General features: G+C 44.1%; 1 protein-coding gene across 7 annotated transcripts in view; it reads right to left on the reverse strand.

Moving 5' to 3' along the window:
* gnb3b (guanine nucleotide binding protein (G protein), beta polypeptide 3b) overlaps positions 1-24,251 on the reverse strand; it is a 48,922-nt gene that overhangs the window by 16,409 nt on the left and 8,262 nt on the right. The window contains exon 2 of one of the 7 annotated variants that reach the window (XM_060904831.1): positions 22,202-22,314. The exons of 5 other annotated variants lie outside the window; for them this stretch is intronic. The gene's annotated coding sequence lies outside the window, so the exon portion shown is untranslated. Of the gene's footprint in view, positions 1-17,042; positions 20,079-22,201; positions 22,315-24,251 lie in introns of those variants that run through there. One more of the 7 variants, XM_060904835.1, reaches the window with a different exon arrangement.

A 24,251-nucleotide genomic window follows, 5' to 3' on the forward strand; every position in this document is an offset into this window, starting at 1 on the left:
AAGTTACTTCTCCAGTTTTCCTCCAGTCTCAAGGTCACAAGGAAGAAATATCCCTGCACCTGATTCCTTCACCTGAGTTCCCAGTTATTCTAGGCCTTCCTTGGCTTACTCGCCACAACCCTCGCATAGACTGGGTAACAAGCCAGGTTGTGGAATGGGGCCCTGCATGCCATGCCTCTTGTCTGCTCTCTAGCTCTCCTGTGTCTCCTGCCGAGCCCCCTGATCTCACCGAGTTATCTCAAGTTCCCACAGAGTACTGGGATCTCAAGGAGGTATTCAGCAAGAGCAGGGCCGCCGTTCTTCCTCCGCACCGGGCCTACGACTGTGCCATCGACTTGCTCCCTGGGACTACCCCTCCTCGTGGCAGACTGTTTTCACTCTCTCAGCCAGAACGCAAGGCCATGGAGGAATACCTCAAAGATGCCCTGGTCTCTGGGTTTATTCGACCCTCCACTTCACCTGCTGGAGCCGGCTTCTTCTTTGTCGGCAAGAAGGATGGGGGGCTCCGACCATGTATTGATTACAGGGGCCTGAATAAGATCACTGTGCGCAACCGATATCCCCTTCCGCTGATGTCCACAGCTTTCGACCTGCTCCAAGGCGCCACCGTCTTCACCAAGTTGGACCTACGGAACGCATACCACCTCATCCGTATCCGACAGGGAGACGAGTGGAAGACTGCCTTTAACACCCCGTCTGGGCACTACGAATACCAGGTGATGCCCTTCGGACTCACCAACGCACCAGCTGTTTTTCAGGCCCTAATCAACGACGTCTTAAGGGACATGATTAACCTATACGTTTTTGTCTACCTCGACGACATCCTTATCTTTTCCAAGACCGTGCAGGAGCACCGCCACCATGTCCGCCAGGTTCTCCAGAGGCTGCTACAGAACAATCTGTTCGCCAAGGCCCAGAAATGCGAATTTCATGTTCCCGAGGTCTCCTTTCTGGGATTTATTGTACGGACAGGCCAACTCCAAATGGACCCTGCCAAGACCCTGGCCGTCCGGGACTGGCCTACTCCCAAGTCCGTTAAGGAGGTTCAGCGGTTCTTAGGATTCGCTAACTTCTACCGCAAGTTCATCAGGAACTTCAGTTCTGTGGCAGCACCCATGTCAGACCTCACCAAAGGGACAGGTGGATCTTATGGCTGGTCTCCTCAGGCAGAAAAGGCGTTCAAAGACCTCAAGGACCGCTTCTGCACGGCACCCATTCTGGTTCTCCCGGACACCTCCCAACCATTCATCGTGGAGGTGGACGCCTCGGACAGTGGTGTCGGCGCGGTGCTCTCTCAACGTTCGGAAGGAAAGCTGCACCCCTGCGCTTACTTCTCCCACCGCCTGAGTCCTGCTGAGTCCCGGTACGATGTGGGGGATCGAGAACTGCTAGCGGTCAAACTGGCCCTTGAGGAGTGGAGGCACTGGCTGGAGGGAGCACAACATCCATTCCTGGTTTGGACTGACCACAAGAACCTGGAGTACCTCCAGCAAGCCAAGAGACTGAACCCTCGACAGGCTAGGTGGGCCCTGTTTTTCAGTCGGTTTGACTTCACCCTCTCATACCGCCCCGGCTCCAAGAACACCAAACCTGACGCACTGTCCAGACTGTTCTCTGCCACTAACAGGGAGAATGAAGTCGGGCCTATTATCCCTGTGTCCCGGATTGTGGCCCCTGTCCGCTGGGGTATTGAGGAGGCTGTCCGACGAGCCCAACGCCAGGACCCCGGTCCTGGGACGGGGCCACCAGGCCTCTTGTACGTCCCACATCAAGCCCGGGCCAAGGTTCTCCAGTGGGGTCACTCTTCCCCTCTCACCACCCACCCGGGAGCTCGGAGGACCCTGGACTTCCTGAAAAGACGCTTCTGGTGGCCTAACATGGAGAAGGAAGTAAGGTCATTTGTCCTGTCCTGTGAGGTTTGCACCAGAACCAAGAACCCACGACAGCGTCCCCAGGGTCTCCTGCATCCTCTGACCATTCCCCGGCGTCCCTGGTCCCACGTGGCAGTCGACTTTATCACGGGTCTCCCTGAGTCACAAGGTAACACGGTCATTTTGGTCTTAGTTGACAGATTCTCCAAGGCCTGCCGCTTCATACCACTGTGCAAACTCCCCTCTGCTCTTGAAACTGCGAAACTTTTGTTTAATCATGTCTTCCGAGTCTTTGGTCTTCCACAGGACATCGTCTCAGACCGAGGGCCCCAGTTCTCCTCCTGAGTGTGGCACGGGTTCTGCAAGGTCATCGGAGCCACTGCCAGCCTCTCCTCTGGGTTTCACCCACAGTCCAATGGTCAGACGGAGAGGCTCAACCAGGACCTGGAAACCACCCTGCGAGGCCTGGCTATGGATAACCCGACATCGTGGAGCACCTGGCTGCCATGGGCGGAGTACGCCCACAACACCCTGCAGTCATCGGCCACCAAGCTGTCGCCATTCCAGTGCCAATTCGGGTTCCAGCCACCTCTGTTCCCGGACCAGGAGGAGGACGCGGGGGTGCCCTCGGTCAACCAATATGTGAGACGGTGTCGCAAGACCTGGAGCAAGGTCAGGAAGACCCTCATACAGACCTCCAGAACCAACCAGACTCAGGCCAACCGCCATAGAAGACCTGCACACGCTTTCCACCCTGGGCAGCGTGTTTGGCTGTCCACTAAGGACCTTCCACTGCGGGTGGAGAACCGCAAGCTTGCTCCTCGCTACATTGGCCCCTTCAAGGTGGTGCGCAGGGTGAACCCTGTCTCCTACCGGCTCCAGTTGCCCCGGACTCTGAGGATCAACCCCACTTTCCATGTTTCCCTGTTACGGCCCGTACTGACATCTACGTATGCCCCTGCCCCTAGGAACCCCCCACCCCCCCGCATCTTCCAGGGGCAGACTGTGTTCACTGTGAATCGCCTGCTTGACTCCCGCCGGGTCCGCGGCGGGTTGCAATATCTGGTGGACTGGGAGGGCTATGGTCCTGAGGAGCGCTGCTGGGTTCCTGCTCGGGATGTCCTTGATAAAGAACTATGTCGGGACTTCCATTCGGCCCATCCGGATCGCCCTGGGAACGTCAGGAGACGCTCCTAGAGGGGGGGGTCCTGTTAGGACTAGGACTGTTTTGGCCTCTAGAGGCCGCTGTTATTTCCTTTTCATGTCGTGTTTATTTTGGCCTCTAGAGGCCGCCACTGTTCCTGTGTTTTGTGTTTGTGTTAATTGCCTAATTATCTTCACCTGTGTCCTTAATTAGTTTGTGTATTTATACCCCTGAGTTCAGTCCTCTTGTCACGGAGTCTTTGTGCTGTTATGTTTATCTCCAGTTTCCTTTGTACTGTGTTTTTTGATCTTCTTAGCTTTTGAATTTTTGCACTTTGCTTTTCTTTTGGATTATACTCTTTGGTTTTTTTTTTGTCTTTTGTTTTGCCCTGTATATAGTGTATATAGTTTAAATAAACCTTTTGATTCTTTTTCTACTTCCGCCTCACGCCTCTGCATTTGAGTCATCCCCCTGGTGGCCTAGTGGGGGTTTGCTGGATTATCACACCAATGAACCAGGTTCGAATCCCAGCAAAACCCTAACAACTGGAGCTTGTTTATGCACTTATTGGAACATCCAGACACTAAGGCATTACAATAATCCTACCTGGAGGTAACAAAAGCATGAACTAGTTTTTCTGCATTGTGTAGTGACATTAAATGTCTTATCTTAGCAATATTTCTGAGATGAAAGAAAACTACCTGAGTAATATTATCAATATGAGTCTCAAATGAAAGACTGGGGTCAACAATCACCCCGAGGTCTTTTATGGCTGCACATGAAGAAACAGAAAGGCCATCCAGAGTTACTGTGTAATCAGAAACCCTACTTCTAGCTGCATGTGGTCCTAGTACAAGTACTTCTGTCTTGTCAGAGTTAAGCAGAAATAAGTTCATAAGCATCCAGTGTCTAATGTCCTCAATTTTCCTCAATTTTATTTATTTAAAAAAATATATTTTATTAGGAGGCAAGGCACATCAAAACAGGAATCAATGCCAAATCTACATTAAGTACCACACCATCCCTGCACAACAATCTGCAAAATACACATACCGATACCACAGAAATACTGTGCATCTCGATGAATTAAGGGCAAGGCATACAGTCTACCTCCTAGGATGTTTTTTTTCATGCGAACAAGAACAAGACATTACACAATTCAAAGAAAATAATAATAACTGGAAGTTCTATTATGTAATAATTAGGGGCCAAGCAGCGAAGCTGGCGAAGGCCCCTAATGTGTTTGTAGGTTTTCTTATTATTATTATAGACAATTCAACTTTCTCCTTAGGGATGTCTATGGCAGCCCATAGAACCGTACATAGGAAAATGCTCAAATTTGGCACACACATTCTGGACAGTCTCATGATTCTCCACAACAAATTCTAGGTCCCCACCCCCAACCCTCTAGTGCCACCAGCAGGTCAAAGTTGCAGGTACATTTCTGCTTGTAACTTTTGAACCGTTGGTCCGATTTTCAAAAACTTGGTATCCCTGGAATCCTTGGGCCAAGACGAATCCAACGGACCCCATGACGTCATTTTCCGCCCGGATAGTTTCCCCGCCATTTTGAATTTTGTGAAAATCAATTAAAATGCTTCTTCTCCCTCATTTTTTGACCAATTTCTCCCAAACTTGGTAGATGGCAACTTTGGACTAAGCTGCACAAGAAACTTACCCGGTTTTTAGAATTTCGTAAGCGTTTGGCCGTGGTAGCCAATCAAATTTGGTAGCGCAGACGCCAAACAGGAAGTGTGCTCATATCTCTGTCGGCCTTTGGCATATCTTAACGAAACTTGGTGGCATTATGCCCCACCCCTCCAAAAAGGCCCTCAAAAAAATTGGAACAAATTGGCTGCTAGGGGGCACTATAACTAGGAAAAATGACTTTTGGCTCATATCTCATGATTGCTTTTGGGTAGAAACAAAATTCCACTGCCTCTGGAATCCTTGGGTCAAGACGAATCGATCGCACCCTATGTCGTCATATTCTGACTTGAGGATTTTCCGCCATTTTGAATTTTGTTAAAATCAATGAAATTCTATGGCAACCCATAGAACCGTCTGACGACAGGTATTCAAATTTGGCACACTGATTCTAGGCTGCCTCAAGGTTCTTATCAGCAAATTTCAACTCACCACATCAAACTCTCTAGCTCCACCAACGGGTCAAAGTCGCAGGTACTTGTTACTTTTGAACCGTAAGTCTGATCGTCAAAATCTTAGTATCGCTGGAATCCTTGGGTCAAATCGAATCCAACGCTCCGTCTCGTCATATTCCACCCAGTAGATTTTCCGCCATTTTGAATTTTGTGAAAATCAATTAAAATGCTTCTCCTCCCTCAATTTTTGACCAATTTTTCCCAAACTTGGTACATGGCAAATATGGACTAAGCTGCACAAGAAACTTACCCGGTTTTTAGAATTTCATAACCGTTTGGCCGTGGCAGCCAATCAAAATTGGCTGCGCAGATGCCAAACAGGAAGTGTGCTCATATCTCGGCCGTCCTTTGGCGTATCTTAACGAAACTTGGTGGCTTTATGCCCCACGCCACCCCAAAGGAGCACAAAACATTAGGACCAAATAGGCCACTAGGGGATGCTATAACTAGGAAAAATGATTTTTGGCTCATATCTCATGATGCGTTTTGGATAGAAACAAAATTCCACTATCTCTGGAATCCGTCCGTCAAAATGAATCCAACACGCTCTATGGCGTCATATTCCACCAGGTATATTTTCCACCATTTTGAAATTTGTGAAAATCTATTAAAATCCTTCTCCTCCCTCAATTTTTGACCAATTTCTCTCAAACTTGGTACATAGTAACTTTGGACTAACCGTCTGCCTGGTCAGTTCTTTCTGTTGCCATGGCAACTTAGGCTGGGTCACACTGCTTGGCCCCGCATTGCTGCTTGCAGCTATATTTAAGTATTAAAGCTGCACAGTACAAATAAAACCAAAAGACAAAAAAAATGGAGAGAGAAAGAGAGGGTCTGCCAGTCAGGGGGCAGGGACTGGAGAGAGTGGAAGAATGTAAGAAAGGGAAGCCACTTGTTATAAAATTTAACAGAGTTACCTTTCACTGAATATCTGATCTTTTCCAACATTAGAAAAGACATGGTGTCAATGAGCTACTGGACTAGAGGGAGCTTTAGTCGACTTCCAGTGGAGAAGAAGGTGGCGTCTTGCCAGTAAGGAAGTAAAAGCTAAAATATCTAATTGATTAGAGGTAAACCAGTTATGGTCTTCTGGGAGCCCGAATATGGCAACATGGGGGGAGACTTTTATGGCCACTGAAAGTATTTTTGACATGGTATCAAAATAATTCAACCAGAAGCAAGAGAGTAGCGGACAAGAGTAGAACATATGGGTTAAACTGCAGGATGAGGCATGACATTTGTTGCATTTGTTGGCAATACTGGGATAGATTTGCGACAGTCGAGCTTTAGAAAAAGAGACTCTAAACAGTACTTTAAACTGTATAAGTGTGAGACGAGCACAGGATGAGCTTGTGTGAATTTTCTTAAGAGCAGTGTCCCACCAGTCATCCTCCAAGTTTAGATCCAGTTCATCTTCCCAGGCAGTCTTAACTTTAGTAACTGGTGAGCAATCAAAAGAAAGAAGTTCATTATAAACTTTAGAAATAAATGATTTTTGAAGTGGATCGTGGTTTAAAAACACCTCCCAGTGTAGAGTAGGCGGTGAGGAAGGAAAAACTGGAAACAAAGCTTCAGCGCAGTGTCTAATTTGAAAGTATCGAAAGAGATGAGAAGGTGGGAGATGAAATTCTCTTGAGAGATCTGTAAAGCTGCGAAAAATACCATCCTTGTAAAGGTCTTTAAAACATTTCAGGCCTTTATTATGCCATGCGAAAAAGGTTGAATCTGTAAGCAGAGGTCGAAATAAATGATTCTTCAGTAAAGGAGCTAATGTAGATGCTGACTTAAATTTGAAGTACTTCTTAAACTGATACCAAATTTTAAGTGTGGAGTTACTGTGATTATACACTTGATTATTTATAAAGCCAGAGAGGTTAGATGGAATAGAAGAGGTAAGTAGAGCAGGTAAGGAGGATGAAACACATGACTGTGCCTCCAAGTTGCACCATGGCAGATTCATAGATTTGAACCAAAATGAAATTATGTGAATATGTGCCACCCAATAATACAGTTGGAAATTCAGAAGTGTCAATCCACCATTGAATTTACATCTCTGAAGTGTGGATTTACAGATCCTGGGAGCCTTTCCACACCATAAGAAGTCAGAAATAGTTTGATCAACTGTTTTAAAAAACTGCTTTGGCAGGAAAAGTGGGAGACAGTTGAACAAAAATAGAAATTTAGGCAAGATGTTCATTTTAACTGCGTGAATTCTTCCAATTAACGAGAGAGGCAAGCTTCTCCATCTTTGGAGGTCAGATTTAATTTTAGATATTAAAGGTAAAAAATTAGCAGAAAAAAGTGACTTTAACGTTCTGGTAACGCTGATCCCAAGATACCTAAAGCCAGACAGATTCATCTTAAAAGGGACATTTGACTGTGTGAGCTGTGATGCTAAAGCATTGATAGGATAGCATTCACTTTTAGAGATAATCACTTTACAGCCTGAGAATGATCCAAATCTCTGGAAAGCAGATAAAATTGTGGGAATGGAAAGGACAAGATCTGAGACATACAACAATAAATCATCAGCATAAAGTGACAACTTAAATTCTGTGCCCAATCGTGAGATCCCTCTAAAAGTGGAGGAGGACCTCAGAAAGATTGACAAGGGCTCTATAGCTAGTGTGAACAATAGGGGACACCCCTGTCTGGTAACACGGGTTAGAGTGAAAAAACTGGATTGGATACTATTAGTGGAGATGCTTGCTTGTGGAGATGTATCCATGAAATGAACCCATTTCCCAGTCCAAATTTCTTTAGTACAGTAAATAAATAGTCCCATTCAACCCTGTCGAATGCTTTTTCGGCATCAACCGAGATTACTACTTCGGGTGTTGCTGTGGTAGTTTTAGAGTAAATAATATTTAGGAGTGTGCGGACATTAAAAAATAACTGCCGCCCCTTAACAAATCCAGTTTGCTCATGTGAGACAATAGTTGGTACAATATTTTCCAGGCGACAGGCCAAAGCTTTATCTTAGCATCTACACTTATTAATGAGAGAGGTCTGTATGAACTGCAGAGATTTGGATCCTTATCTTTTTTTAAGAGGAGACTTATGGAGGCTTGCCTTAAAGTGGGAGGGAGAGTGCCATGTTCCAGTGATTCTTTATAAACAGCATGCAGTAAAGGGAACAGTTTTTCCTGAAATCTCTTTAAAAATTCCACTGGGAATCCATCAGGGCCAGGAGCTTTGTTATTTTGCATGCTACTCACAGTGAGAGTGATTTCTTCTACCGTTAATGGTGAGTCAAGTTTTTTAGCAGCATCTAAGCTTAACACAGGAAAATTGAGGCTATCTAGGAACGAATTCACTTCAGTGGTGTCAGGTGGAGGTTCAGACATATATAAAGAGGAGTAAAATGAGTGAAAAACAGAATTAATGGTAGTGGGATCCTTATGCAATGAGCCAGATGAATCTTTTATCTGAGGGATCATACGTGAGGCTGCCTGGCGATGTAGTTGATGAGCCAGGAGCCGACTTGCCTTGTCGCCATGTTCATAATATGTGGAGCGTGATCATAAGAGAAGTCGCTCTGCATCACTGGTGGTGATGTGATCAAATTCAGTCTGTAAATCAACACGTTGTTTAAGTAAACTGGGAGAGGGGCAAGTAGCGAGTTGTTGGTCCAATTTAGTGATATTGATAGATAGTTCTTGCAATTTGGCTTTACGGGACTTATTCAAGTGGGCAGAGTAGGAAATAATTTGTCCCCGCAAGTATGCCTTTAATGATTCCCACAGCAGTGAACAAGAAACTGGTTCCATATCATTTTGATTTATAGAGATATAATCATCAATTTTAGTTGATAAGTTCACCGAATTTATTGCATCTGAGAGAAGTAATGTATTGAACCTCCAAGGTGTTGAGCACCGGGGTTGTGAAGAGAACTGAATATCTAAAGAAAGAGGAGCGTGGTCAGAAATAACAATAGGGTGATAATTAACAGACAGTACTTTGGGAATTAGTTTAGCATCAATAAAATAATAATCAATCCAAGAGAAAGACTGATGCATCTGAGAAAAGAAGGAATACTCCTTGGTACAAGGGTTATAAAATCTCCAAGGATCAGTGCAACCGTTCTTGGACACAAAATCTGAAAGTGACCTTGACATTAAAGAAGGGGTCAGAGATCGTGGGTTAGAGCGGTCTAGGTTGGGATCAATTACACAATTCATGTCCCCTCCAATTATAAGAAAGCTGTTGTTCAATGAGGGAAGACATTCAAAAAGTTTATTCATAAAGTGCGGATCGTCAAAATTGGGGGCATATATGTTAACTAATAAAATGGGAATATGGAACAATTAAGTATCTGCCGTTTTTGTCTGATATCACCTTAGAAGCTGACTTACCAATTAAAATAGCAACCCCCCGGCTTTAGAGTTGAAATTTGAGTGAAACACCTCAGAAACCCAGGAACATTTAAGTCTGACCTGATCTTTGACGCGCATGTGGGTTTCCTGCAGAAACAGTAGGTCAGCTTTAAGACGTTTCAAATGAGCAAATATCCTTGATCTCTTAATTGGACTCCCCATGCCTTTAATATTCCAGCTCAAGAATCTCACAGAGGACCCAATATGTGGAATATCAGAAGTATTAGCATTGGTGGATATATGTTAAGTTCCTAGAGATAGAAATAGACTGAATGCAGACCCCCAGGGAAGGAAGAAAGGAAGGGGGGGGGACACACTTGCAGATTGAACCCCCCCCACCCCACCCCATTGCACTTACAATGACCCCATCCCCAAACGATGGAGAACCCAGTGCTAACTCCACAAGGAGTCAGATCCCCAAAACAAAAACTTACAGCTTTAAGCATGACTATCAAGCTTCAGGTTGAGCTCCTGCAGGCCTAGCAACATTTGACAGAACGGTACAACCAATCAAGTCCAAGTTGAAGTGAAAACTGAAAACCATATAATGTGCGTATATGAGAATAGTAAAGTGAAAAGAAAAGAGGAAACAAATGAAATAAAAAAGTGATAACTGTCAATATTAACTGTCACTGGTTCCTCAAAGTTGTGTATCATTTCTCGGTTCTCTTACATATTGAGCAACCTGATGAATGCACTGGCCTCTTCTGATGATTTAAACTCCTTCTCTGCACCATTATGAGTGATCTGGAGGCGCTCCTGGTAGAGCAATTCAATTTCGCGGAGCCGGCGTCGGACATCATTAAAGGAGGCTCGGGCATGGGCCGTCCTCGGAGTGTCGTCGGGGAAGAAAGAAAAACTCATGTTTCCAATCTTGATCCGTTGCTGAGCCCTGGCTCGACGCAGTATGTCCACACAGTCTGTATGGTAGTGTAGACGAGCAATTATGGGACGAGGGCGCTCTCCGGGCTTCGGCTGGAGAGTACGATGAGCGCGGTCCACGAGAGGCTCCTCAAGCTTAAAAGCCTCCTTGAGCAGAGAGGAAACAGCTGTAGCAGTAGAAGAGGTGGAAAAATTTTCGGGAATGCCCATTATTATAGCTCATGAAAATCAGAAATCCAGTATCTCAAATTATTAGAATATTCCCTAAGATCAATCAAAAAAAGGATTTACAATACAGAAATGTCCAACTTCTGAAAAGTATATTCATTTATACACTCAATACTTGGTTGGGGCTCCTTTACCATGAATTACTGTATCAATGCGGTGTGGCATGGAGGTGATCAGTCTGTGGCACTACTGAGGTGTTGTTGAAGCCCAGGTTGCTTTGATAGTGGCCTTCAGCGTATTGGGTCGGGTGTTTCTCATCTTCCTCTTGACAATACTCCATAGATTCTCTATGGGGTTCAGGTCAGGCAAGTTGGCTGGCCAATCAAACACAGTAATATCATGGTCAGCAAACCATTTGGTAGTAGTTTTGGCACTGTGGGTAGGTGCTAAATCCTGCTGGAAAAAGAAATCAGCATCTCCAAAAAGCTCGTCAGCAGATGGAAGCATGAAGTGCTCTAAAATCTCCTGGTAGATGGCTGTGTTGACTTTGGACTTGATAAAATACAGTGGACCAACACCAGCAGATGACATGGCACCCCAAATCATCACAGACTGTGGAAACTTCACACTGGGCTTCAAACACCTTGGATTCTGTGCCTCTCCACTCTTCCTCCAGACTCTAGAACCGTGATTTTCAAATTAAATGCAAAATGTACTTTCATCTGAAAAGAGGACTTTGGACCACTGAGCAACAGTCCATTTCTTTCTCTCCTTAGCCCAGATAAGACACTTCTGACATTGTCTCTGGCTCAGGAATAGCTTGATATTAGGAATGTGAAAATTGTATCCCCTTTCTTGAAGATGTCTGTTCGTGATGGGTCTTGATACACTGACACCAGCCTCAGTCCACTCCTTGTGAAGCTCTCCCAAGTTCTTGAATCAACTTTTCTTGACAATCCTCTCAAGACGGCGGCCATTCCTGTTGCTTGTGCACCTTTTCCAGCCACCCTTTTCAGCAATGACCTTTTGTGGCTTACCCTCCTTGTGGAGGGCATCAGTGATCATCTTCTGGACAACAGTCAAGTCAGCAGTCTTCCCCATGATTGTGGTTGTGTGTGCTGAACTAGACCGAGAGATACACTGTGTTCATACTGTTTTACTCAAACTCAAAATAAAAATATTCTAATATTTTGAGATTTTTTTAAATGTTTTTGTACTGTATGCCATACTGATTAAAATTAAAATAGAAAAATGCTTGACCGGCTAGTGGCCTAGTGGTAGCGTGTCCGCCTCTCGATCGGGAGATCGGGAGTTCTATTCACGGTCGGGTCATACCAAAGACCGTCATAAAAATGGTACCTTCTGGCAAGGCACGCTGCAATACAGATGTGCATAGGGAGTTAAACTCTCGTGGTTACCAGAGGACTAGCCCCCCACTGTAACCCTAGCTATGTAATAGGCGAGAGGCTGAGGGCTATGGAAACGGAGATTGGCGCCGCCCAATGCGCCACATACAGGTTAGCCGCCCGAGAGATGAGAAAAATGCTTGAAACATTTTAGTTTATGTGTAATGAGTCTATAATATATAACATTTTCACTTTCTTAAATAACTGATGGAAAATATTGAACTTTTTCACAATATTCTAATTTTTTGAGATGCACTAGTATATAAAGCAGCCCTGTGATGACCTGGCGACTTGTCCAGGGTGTACCCCGCCTTTCGCCCGTAGTCAGCTGGGATAGGCTCCAGCTTGCCTGCGACCCTGTAGAAGGATTAAGCGGCTAGAGATAATGAGATGAGATGAGATGAGATGAGATGAGATGAGATGAGATAGTATATAAAGAAAAAAATCAGTATGTCTAGAAAAATCACCATTTACATCAACATACAAATAGCAATCAGTTAAATAAGAGCTGAGCCAGGAGAGGGCTGTTCCCTTAATTCCCACAACATTTTCTAGCCTATCCAGGAGAATGGAATGATTAGTGGTATCAAATGCTGCACTAAGGTCAAGCAACACAAGCAGCGAGACACAGCCCTGATCAGATGCCAACAGTAGGTCATTTACTACTTTAACCAGTGCTGTCTCTGTGCTATGATGAGGTCTAAATCCTGACTGATACATTTCATGGATGTTATTCCTGTGTAAATATAAGCATAACTGCTGTGCGACAGCTTTTTCTAGGCTCTTGGAGATAAAGGGGAGGTTTGATACTGGCTGAGGAAACCTATCAATGATATGACATCATGCTGACCTTTGACACCAGCAATATGGCTGCGCCCTTGAGTGAGCAGGAATACAAAATAATTTTAAGGCACTGCTTTATGCAACGCAGTGTGACAATACAGGGTAGTCAAAATGCATTTGTGCAAAATGTGTAATATTTCTAGCCTACGTATGTCTATTTTTTTTTTTTTTGGCTGCAGGTTCCCTTTAAGTAGTTTATTTGTGGTGTTTATTTAATTTCCCTATGGTTCAATAAGTCCAGTGTTATTGAACATTAGATAGATAGATAGATAGATAGACAGACAGACAGACAGACAGACAGACAGACTTACTTACTTACTTACTTACTTACTTACTTACTTACTTACTTACTTACTTACTTACTTACTTTATTAATCCCAGAGGGAAATTCAAGGTATCCAGTAACATTTCCGCATTGCACAAGATTAATACAAAAACTAAATAGCATTATTCGTATAAAAAACTAAAATACAAAATACCAAAAGAAATAAAACATTACCAATAAGAACAAGTAATAGAATATACAGCTCTCAGTGTGGGAGGTAGTGAGGTAGTGCAGTTGGCAGTAATCAGTCATAGTGCAAATAAGAGTGTAATGAGCACTTTATTGCCTTTTCTTCCTATTACCATGAAGCCAAACTATTCAGAGCTAATTCTTCAGAAACACATCACTGAATATTATATTTAATATAATCCAATCATATTTAATATAGGTTTGTAGTTTTAATTTCTAATTACAATTATAAATTATAAATGGGGAACGGTTTATGAGAGTGGTGGCCTGAGGCTGATTGTGTATAGATAATTAGATTTACAGTGCTGCACCTTACGTTTCTGCTGCTTGCTGTGTAGGAAAATCAATTTCCCTTAAAGTGCAAGGATTAAAAACAAGGATTGTATCAAGCTATGATACACCAGCTCATGTTGTGACATTTCCACATCAGCAGAGGGCTCCCTCCCCTAAGTACTGAACAAATACTTCCTGTTCTTTAGTCATTTCCTGTCAAAAGGGCTCATTCAGTGGCGATCGTAGAGTGATTTACTCCCCGGGCGAAACCCCCTGCTGGCGCCCCCCCGCCCGTCTTTTTTTTTTTTCGGGTTTTTTTTGGGGGGGGACCGTTTTTTGTTTTTTTTGTTTTTTCGCGCCCGCGCTCGTGCCGCCCCCCCGCGTTGGGCTCTGTATTAGCCAACAGAATGTTAACAGCTTTACATGGTCGTTTAAACATTTCTCGTCGTGTGTTGTACGTCGCGGACACGGCCCGTTATAAATTTGCTGTTACCAGAATGGCAATGATCAAGTCGTAATGTATTACTTAAGACTCTGTGTAATGTCATAGTAGTGTAGGACTATGGTAGTAAAGTCTTTTTGATGACTAGTACAACGTTCCGCTGGCGGGATTGTGCATATTATGGGGCTACGACAAGTTAGGCGCACACACACACACACACACACACACACTGATGACGTCACCTGCGCAACTTTGGTATTGGGCTTCCCCATCCAAAATGTTCACCCCCCCACCCCGCCCGTCTTTTTTTTTTTTTTTTCGGGTTTTTTTTGGGGGGGGTGGGACCTTTTTTTTGGGGGGGGGGACCGTTTCTGTTTTTTTTTTCGCGTTCGTGCGGCCCCCCCCCCCCCCCGATGCCGCCCCGGGCGGCTGCCCGGTCGGCCCGCCCCCAGGACCGCCCCTGGGCTCATTCATCCATTATATATCATATTGACAATACCTTTATTGACTTCTGAGCCATTGATTCCTGTTTATACTGCTTCTGTTTATACTGTGGACAAAAATTGGTATTTCTGTCAGCATGGGTTGTCCTTCAGAAGGATATTCCATTCATGTACTAACTCTTATGGAAGAATCTAAGAAAAGTACAGATCCCATGTACAGTACTAGTCAAATATGAAATAACATATGGGACATATATCGAATTATGTGGTAAACAGGAAAGTGTTAAAATATGTTTGATATTTTAGATTCTTCAAAGTAGCCACCTTGATGGTGCTTTGCACACCATTGGCATTATCTTAACCAGCTTCATGAGGTAGTCACCTGGAATGCTTTTCAATTAACAGGTGTGCCTCATCAAAAGTTAACTAGTGCCTTCTTGCCTTCTTAATGTGTTTGAGACCAAACAGTAAATCATAAATAATAAAAATATAGTAAATAGCCCTATTCAACAACTGTAGTAATCCATATTATGTCAAGAACATAATATCTCCAGTGATCAGCAGCACTAAGCAATATCAGTTATTGCTGAGTGTACTGTCAGTTTACCTACTGTACCATCATACAGTGGGCTTGGGAAGTAGTCAGACCCCTTCTGTTTCTGCATACTTTGTGTTATAGATTTCATTTAAAATGGATTAAGTTGACCTTTGGCCACAAATTTACACACAATTATCAATAATGATAAAAATCCATGTGGAAGCCATGGCCTAAGCAGCTTTGGGACCAAAAGGTCACTGGTTCGAGTCCCTGGACCAGCAGGAAAAATGTGTGGGTGGGGGGAGTACTTTCCCGCTACATTCTTGGCTGAAGTGCCCTTGAGCAAGATGTCTAATCCTCCACTGCTCCCTGGGTATTTGTACTCAAATCACTAGATGGGTTATATGAAGAGAGAGAATTTCACTATGCTCTAATGGAATTTTGGGAATTTGAAACCTTTATTCGTCACATGTACATGTGACGAATAAAGGTTTCAAATTCCCAAAATTCCATTATCTATAATGGATTATGTAGGGGTGGTCTTATCTAGTTGCCATATGCCTTTTAATCAGGAGTGGCTTTGTTCAAGCTATTCTACCATCAAGGCTTATTTGATGGAGTTCCTGAGATGATTGTCATTCCAGCAGGTTCCCCCATCTATTTGGAAGACTTCTGAACCTCTGTTAGAGTGGCCATTAGTTTCTTGGCCACCTCCCAGACCAAGGGCCTTCTGGGCTGGTTACTGAATTTCAGCTCTAGGAAGAGCCCTGGTGGCTCCAAACTTCTTCCATTTCACAATGATGGATCCCACTGTGCTCCTGGGAACATTCAAAACTTTAGAAATCGTTTTAAACCCTTGCATACAATTGCACCTTTGCCCAAAGGTCTATGGAGAGTTCCTAGGTTTGCATTTTGTCTAGCATGCACAGTGAATTGTGGACCTCATACACAAAAGGTGTATGCCTTTATAATCATGTCTAATCAGCTGAATTTGCCACAAGTAGATCAGAGCCATGTAGAGAGAAAATCATGTCAATGGGGGTCCAAAATATTTGATTGTCATGTGATATTATATAGACTTCAGGTAGTTCCAGGAAGTTCTTGGCAGGCAATTTGGATACACAAATACAGAGAGAAAGAACTGCAAATTTTAGTAAATAGTAGTCAATAAATGCATTGATTTACAATATGGATATAGCACACTGACATGTGTATGTAGTTACGTCAATATTTTTGTTTTTTAAAGTGAAATCAAAGACTATTTGAGAATTAGAGTGAACAGCTAGCATCACCTGCTTTGTTGACATATTTTAGGCTAACATTACCTGAACTATTGCTATTTAGTATCTGGTACCAGTATGTGCCATTACGCGAGTTACATTACATTTGTATTACAACCCTAATTCCAAAAAAAGTTGGGTCACTGTATAAAATGGAAATAAAAAGAGCATGCGATGATTTGCAAATCATGGAAACCCTATATTTCATTGAAAATAATATATCCCCTTTGGACACAAGAAAAAATACTATGGAACTTCATGCTATGGAACTTCATGTGTACAATTGTACACATTATGTCTGAAGAGGATAAAGACAACATATCAAATGTTGAAACTGAGAAATTTTATTCTTTTTGGAAAAATATATATGAGACAGAGGCATGTTTACCACTGTGTTGCACCACCTCTACTTTTAACAATACTCTGTAAATGTTTGGGAACTGAGGAGACCAAGTGCTGTAGTATTGAAAGTGAAATGTTGTCCCATTCTTGACTGATATACAATTTCAGTTGCTCAACAGTTCAGGGTCTCCTTTGTTGTATTTTGCATTTCATAATATACCAAATGTTTTTAGTCGGAGACAGGTCAGAACTGCAGGCAGGCCAGTTTAGCACCTGGACTCTTACTACAGAGCCATGCAGTTTTAATATGTGCAGAATGTTGTTTGGAGCCTTCCCAGATGTGCAAGCTGCTACTTACATACCATCACAGATGCTGGCTTTTGAACTGTGCTCTGATAACAAGCTGGATGCTCCCTCTCCTCTTTAGCCTGGAGGATACGGTGTCCATGATTTTAAATTTAATTTCATCAGACAACAGGACAGTTTTCCATTATGCCTCAGTCCACCATAAATGAGTTCGGGGCCAGAGAAGGCACAATTGTTTCTGGATCTTTTTCTTCTTCTTCTTTTGGCTGATCCCGATTAGGAGTCGCCACAGCAGATCTTTCGTCTTCATTGCTCCCTGTCTTCCGCATTCTTCTCTACCACACCTGTGACTTTCATGTCCTCTCTCACCACATCCACGTATCTCCTTTTTGGCCTTCCTCATTTTCATGTGCCTGGCAGCTCCATCCTCAACATTCTCCTTCCAACATGCTCTGCATCTCTTCTCAGGATGTGCCCATACCATCTCAGTCTCATCTCTCTTAGCTTAATTTCCAAGCTCTCCACATGTGCTATCCCTCTGATGTGCTCATTCCTTATCCTGTCCAACCTTGTCACTCCCATCGCAAACCTTAGCATCCTCAACTCTGCCACCTCCAACTTTGCCTCCTGTATCTTCATTAAGGGCACTGTCTCCAATCCATACATCACAGCTGATCTATACATCTTACCTTTCACTTTTGCTGGGACTTTCCTATCACAAATGACTCCCAAAATCCTTCCCCAACTGCTCCACCCTGCCTGCACTCTCTTTCTTACCTCACTATCACAGCCCCCATTTTCCTGCACAGTTGACCCCAGGTACTTGAATTCACCAACTTTCTTTACGTCTACACCTTGCATCTTCACTCACTTCATCCGTCAAGCTATCCATCACTATGGCAAACAAGAAAGGACTCATCCCCATTCTCATTGATGCACATGCATTCTGTTTTGCTACTGCTCACCTTCATTCCTCTTTGTTCCAATGCATACCTCCATCTCTCCAAACCCAGCTCAACCTCCTTTCTACTTTCACCACATATCACAATATCATCCGCAAACATCATGTTCCATGGTGACTCTTGCATCACTTTGTCCGTCAAGCTATCCATCACTATGGCAAACAAGAAAGGACTCAAAGCAGATCCTTGATGAAGTCCCACCTTCACCTTGAACCGTTCAGTCATTCCAACTGCACACCTCACTGCTGTTTCACTGTTCTCATACATGTCTTGCACCACTCTAATATACTTCTCATTCACGCCACACTTTCTCATACAATACCATAACTCATCTCTTGGCACTCTATCGTATGCCTTCTCCAGGTCTACAAACACACAATGTAGCTTTCTCTGGCCTTCCCTATACTTCTCCATTAACATTCTAAAAGCAAAAATCACATCCAACATGCTCTTCTTTGGCATAAACCCGTACTGCTGTTCACAGATTGCTACCTCTCTTCTCAATCTCGCCTCCAATACCCTTTCCCATAACTTCATTGTGTGGCTCATCAATTTTATCCCTCTGTAATTACTGCAGCTCTGTACATCTCCCTTATTCTTGTATATTGGGACGAGAACACTCTTTCTCCATTCATTCAGCATTTTCTCATTCTCTAAGATCTTATTAAACAACCTCTTTAGGAACTCCACAGCTGTCTCACCCAAACATCTCCAAGCCTCAACCGGGATACCATCTGGTCCAACTGCTTTCCCAGTCTTCATTCTTTTCATGGCTGCCCTCACCTCATTCTTACTAACCAACTCTACTTCCTGATTTGCTGTCTCCAATGACTCTGACCTTTTCTGTCTTGGATTCTCCTCATTTAATAAATCCTCAAAGTACTCTTTCCACCTTCTTAATACACTCTCTTTGTTTGTCAGCACATTTACATCTTTCATCACTCTTACCTGCTGTACATCCCTCGCTTCCCTGTTTCCTGCCTAGCTAGTCTGTACAGGTCTTTCTCTCCTTCTTTGATCTCCAGTCTTTCATACAACTTCTGGTATGCATCTGCTTTCGCCTTCGCTACCGCTCTTTTTGCCTTCTGTCTCATCTCTCTGTGTAACAGCCTGCTTTCCTCATCTCTCTGATCATCCCAATTCTTCTTTGCTAGCCTCTTCTCTTTTATAATTTCCTGCACTTCTTTGTTCCACCACCATGTCTCCTTGTCTTCCTTCCTCCTTCCCGATGACCACCCTAGCACCTTCCTTGCTGCCTCTCTTACTGGTATAGCAGTAGTATCCCAATCTTCTGGCAGACTTCCATTACCACTCAATGCTTGTCTCATTTCTTCCCTAAACTCCTTCTGATGTTCAACCTCTTTTAGTTTCCACACTTAATCTTCAGCTCCACTATTTCACGCTTCCTCTTTTTCACTTTCAAGCTCATCCTACACACGACCACTCGATGTTGTCTAGCTACACTCTCCCCGCCATCACTTTACAGTCTCCAATCTCTTTCAGGTTACCCCTTCTGCAGAGTATGTAGTTCACCTGTGTAGATTTTCCTCTACTCTTAAATGTCACCCTGTGCTGCTCTTTCTTCTCAAAGTATGTATTGACTATTGCCAAATTCATCCTCTTTGAAAAATTAACCACCATTTGCCTTTCCACATTTCTCTCTCTTCCACCATACCTGCCCATCACATCCTCATCTCCTCTGTTTCCCTCGCCAACATGTCCATTGAAATCTGCTCCTATGAACATGCGCTCCTCCCTCGGTATATTTTCTCCCACTTCACTTCATCCATCTTTCCCCAGAAAAACTCTTTCTCTTCATTCTCACATCCAACCTGTGGGGCATACACACACACAACATTGATTACCACTCCTTGAATCTCCGACTTCATGCCCATCACTCTATCTGACACCCTCCTCACATCAATCACACTGTTGACCAACTCTCCCCTCAAAACAATACCAACACCATTTCTGTTTCCATCCACTCCATAATAAAACAAAACAACTTGCATCCACCTCCAATGTTCTTGGCCTTGCTTCCCTTCCACCTCATCTCCTGCACACACAAAATGTCCAACTTCCTTCTTTCCATCATACCTGCTAACTCTCTCACTCTACCAGTCAATGTTCCCACATTCAGTGTTCCTACCCTCAGTTCTAAGCTCCTTCCCTTCCATCTTTCACTCTGTCTCCTAACACGCCTCCCCCCCTCTTTCTCCTTCTCCGTTTTGGTGCAACAGTAGCATACTTTCCACCAGCACCCTGTTGACCAACAGTACTGGAGCCGGCCGTTGTTAACCTGGGCCTCGACTGATCCGGTATGGTATTTCTCTTTTCAATCTGCATGTAAGATTTGGCACAGTTTTACACCGGATGCCCTTCCTGACACAACCCTCTCCATTTATCCGGGCTTGGGACCGGCAGCAAGAGTACGCTTTTGCACCCCCAGTGGCTGGATTGCAATTGTTTCTGGATATTGTGGATATTGTTTATATGTGGTTTTAACTTGCATTTGTTGGGGCATATTTGCATAATATGTCCCATCCCTTGAGGCATGAGAAATCCTCTGCAGCTGAAAAAAAGGCTCTTGTTAAACTCATCTTTTAACTCATTAAAACTCACACTACAAGAGAATATAAATTAATATGTAGGGATCATACATACATTTGAACTGCTAACATACTGTAAGTCAAAACATTTGTGAAGCTTAAGATATGGGGTGTAGTTGGTATTTGGAGACTGCTGATGGCAGTATAGTCTATTTACGGTACATTGGTACCTGAGTGTGAGCCACACCTTTTCCAAGAATGCATAATCCTTCTGGGATTAAAATACCACTCCCTCAATGCATGAACATAATTGTGTGACTATAGTTGTAAGAACCGTCTTATCCAAGCTGTCACAAGAACAATCTCACAAATATTTTTACACACTAAACTAATTTTCAAATAAAAATCTAAATATAGAGACATATGCGGTCAAAAAAGCACAAAGACCGTTGCACAGAGCAGAATAAGTGAGAAATTACCCCCTATGCATTTGAGAGTGTAGGCTTCTCTGGTCACAAAAATAAATATTTCTTTCACAATTTTAATAAATGTTAAGTTCCCATATTTATGTCAAACTACAGGAATACTTGAAGAGTTCAGACTCTGCTGTGAGATGGTAGGATATCTTGTGCATCCCGACTAGAAGAGTCAGGGAGAAAAAGCTAATGTAAATGGCCATAGCAACATGACACATAAAGTCAATAAATCTAATCTGTGAGAGCTATAGTTTGACACTTTTAGGCCTATGCTATTATTAGTTTATAATGTGTTCAGTTTACAAGGTTTTTAAATAATGGTACAAAATAGAGTTTTCAATCATTAATAATTTTCAGGATTGATTATACCATAGTAAAACTTACATAGTAGTTGATTATACATATGTGGCAGTGGGGGCGTGGCCAAGCGTTGGTTTGTGAATGGAGGGTGGGGCCAGGGAAGGTGAGTGGCAAAGTCATTACACTTGTGGTCAATTAATGTGTGTGTGTGTGTGTGTGTGTGTGTGTGTGTGTGTGTGTGTGTGTGTGTTTTGCAGTGACAATGGGGGATGGAAAAGGAGGGAGAGAGCGAAGAAGGGGAATCTCTCCCGACCAAAGCATGTCTGTGTGTTGTGTGTGTATGTGTCTCAGCAGGGGCAATTCTAGCATCTGATCTTTGGGGGTGCTTAGCCCCCAGAGCTGACAGAGGCACCTGGCTTGAACGACAGTGCTTCCACGTTTATTCCGCATTTAGACTAGACTTAACTAGACAAGAAGACTAGACTAGACAAGACTAGACTTATGCAATGTTTTAACAGAAGCTGACCCAATAAACTATGATATCTACACATTTACAACCACTGACACAAATATTTACGTTATATTTTTAACTAAACAAGACCTACTACTGCATTTGTAATGTTGGAGCTATTCATTTTGAACAGTGGTAATTGTTAATTAATGTGTTATTGTGTATTGTGTAATAATAGTGTGTATTATTATGATTTTACATTAGTTTACATTAGTAAACACTATGTTACATTAAATAAAATTGACTAACACACGGTGGTCTAGCACCGTAGCACTTGTACAGCTCTGCACAAAAGTATCTCGATATGGATGATAAATGTTGTTTTTATCATTCTGTTCATAGACCAGGGAACATCAATATTGCATTATGCATATTATTGTGTTGTGTTTAACAATTGTAACTCCAGTCCGTACCTTCACATCTCGCTATGCCAGTAATACTCAGGTGCTACTTCGAGTTCCTCATCGGCGTGGAATCCAGTTAAAAAAAACACCATGTCGTAGCAAGCACTCGCGCGGACAGGCAACTCAATCAGAGGGGACACAAGGAGGAGAGGTATTTTACTGGTCATAGAACTATCATGTAACAGGTGAATTCAAGAACACACACACGCCCGCGCACACATTCATTGTGCAGTGCGCAAGGGCACTTATTTCTGAAAATTACGTCCAAAAGCAGTGTTTTTGAGGGTGCTGAGCTAGGGGGTGCTGAGCTCGTTTTTGGGGGTGCTTGAGCACCCCCAAAAATAGGCTAAACACGCCCCTGTGTCTCAGAGTGAAACTGTGAAACAATAAAGCAAGCTGAAAAGCGAAAGTAAAGAAAACCACAAAATAAAGTCTGTGTTCACCTCATTTCCTGCCTGCCACACTTCATTATTCCACCCACATTGGGGACAAACCACAGTGGTCGGGACACTGAAGGGAACCACCCCATGGAGTCCTCCCTGCTTAAAGACTTAATCCATGCCCTCGCTGCCGCCCAACAGAGCCAGGATCAAGTGCTGATTGCCCTCTGGAAGGAGCAGGAACAATGGTTCAAAGTCTTGCTGCTGCCCCAGTGGGAAGATCGCCAGGCATTCTGGCACCTGCTCGCGTAGGTGGGTTCCTCAACCACCACCGCAGCGGAGCCACCCCACGTCACGTTAAAGAACATAGGACCACATGACAATCTGGACGCATTCATCGCACTCTTCGAGCAGGCGGCCGAAGCATGGGGGTGGCTGGTTGAGCAACGCGCAGCCTGTCTATTACCGCTGCTGATGGGAGAGGTACAGCTCGCCACGCAACAGCTCCCCGACAACAGCCGGCTGGTTTATGCCGACTTGAAACGAGCCATCCTGCAGTGTGTTGGCCGCTCCCCAGAACAACAACGCCAGCACTTCTGCACATTGACACTGGATGAAATTAGTCGGCCGTTTGCCTTCAGCCAACACCTCTGGGACGCCTACTGGGCAGACGACCACAACTCTGAGGGAATCATCGACATAGTGACACTGGAACAGTTAATTGCACGCCTTCCAGAAGGAACGGTGGAGTGGGTCCAGTGCCACCACCTGACATTGCTGGATCAAGTCATCAAGTTGGCGGAGGACCATTTGGCAGCAGTTCCGGTGGCAGGTGGTCATTCCACCTCTTCTCTTTTTCTCTCTCCTTCTCCCTTTCCCACCTCTTCCCGTCCCTGCTCCGTTCCCCCACCACAGAGGTGAGGGCTGGCCCCCACACAGCCGGCTTGCCGCACCTCTGGTGTCCCCCTCCTGTCTTCCCCTTCTGTGTCTGTGTCTTCTCCCCCTCAGGTGAGTGACTCCCATATCACTGGTGCAGAGGTGAAGCCTGGGCCAGTGTGCTGGCGCTGCAGGGAACCTGGGCATCTCCAGGGCCAGTGCTCTGCAATGGAGGTGGGAGCTGTGGTCCGGATCCCCAACACACCAGAGACTGCCCTCGATCGGGCTGGAGCATATCATATACCAGTGAATATTCAAGGGGATATGTGCCACACATTGGTGGATTCCGGCTGTAATCAGACCTCAGTCCACTAAAGCTTGGTGCAAGGTGAGGCATTGGGGAGAGCACTCGTGGTGAAGGTTTTGTGTGTGCAAAGGGATGTTCACAAATATCCACTAGTGTCCATCCACATCCTATTTCGGGGGAAAAGCATTGTGTATAGGTGGTGGTTAAGATAAAACACTAGCCTGAAAAATGGCCCAGTTCTATTGGTCAGGGATTCGCGGGGTTGTCCATCGGTGGTGCATGGCATACAGAGAATGCCAACTAGTAAATTCAGCAGCCATGCCAAAAGCGCCTTTGCGCCGTCTCCCTCTAATTGAGACCCCCTTCAAGAGAATTGGCACGGATCTTGTCAGGCCATTAGATTGGTCAGCATGGGGATATTGCTTTATTTTAGTCCTGGTGGACTATGCAACATGATATCCAGAAGTGGTGCCTCTCCACAATATTTCAGCACACA

Source organism: Neoarius graeffei, chromosome 22 (assembly GCF_027579695.1).
Source record: "Neoarius graeffei isolate fNeoGra1 chromosome 22, fNeoGra1.pri, whole genome shotgun sequence".
Lineage (NCBI taxonomy): Eukaryota > Metazoa > Chordata > Actinopteri > Siluriformes > Ariidae > Neoarius > Neoarius graeffei.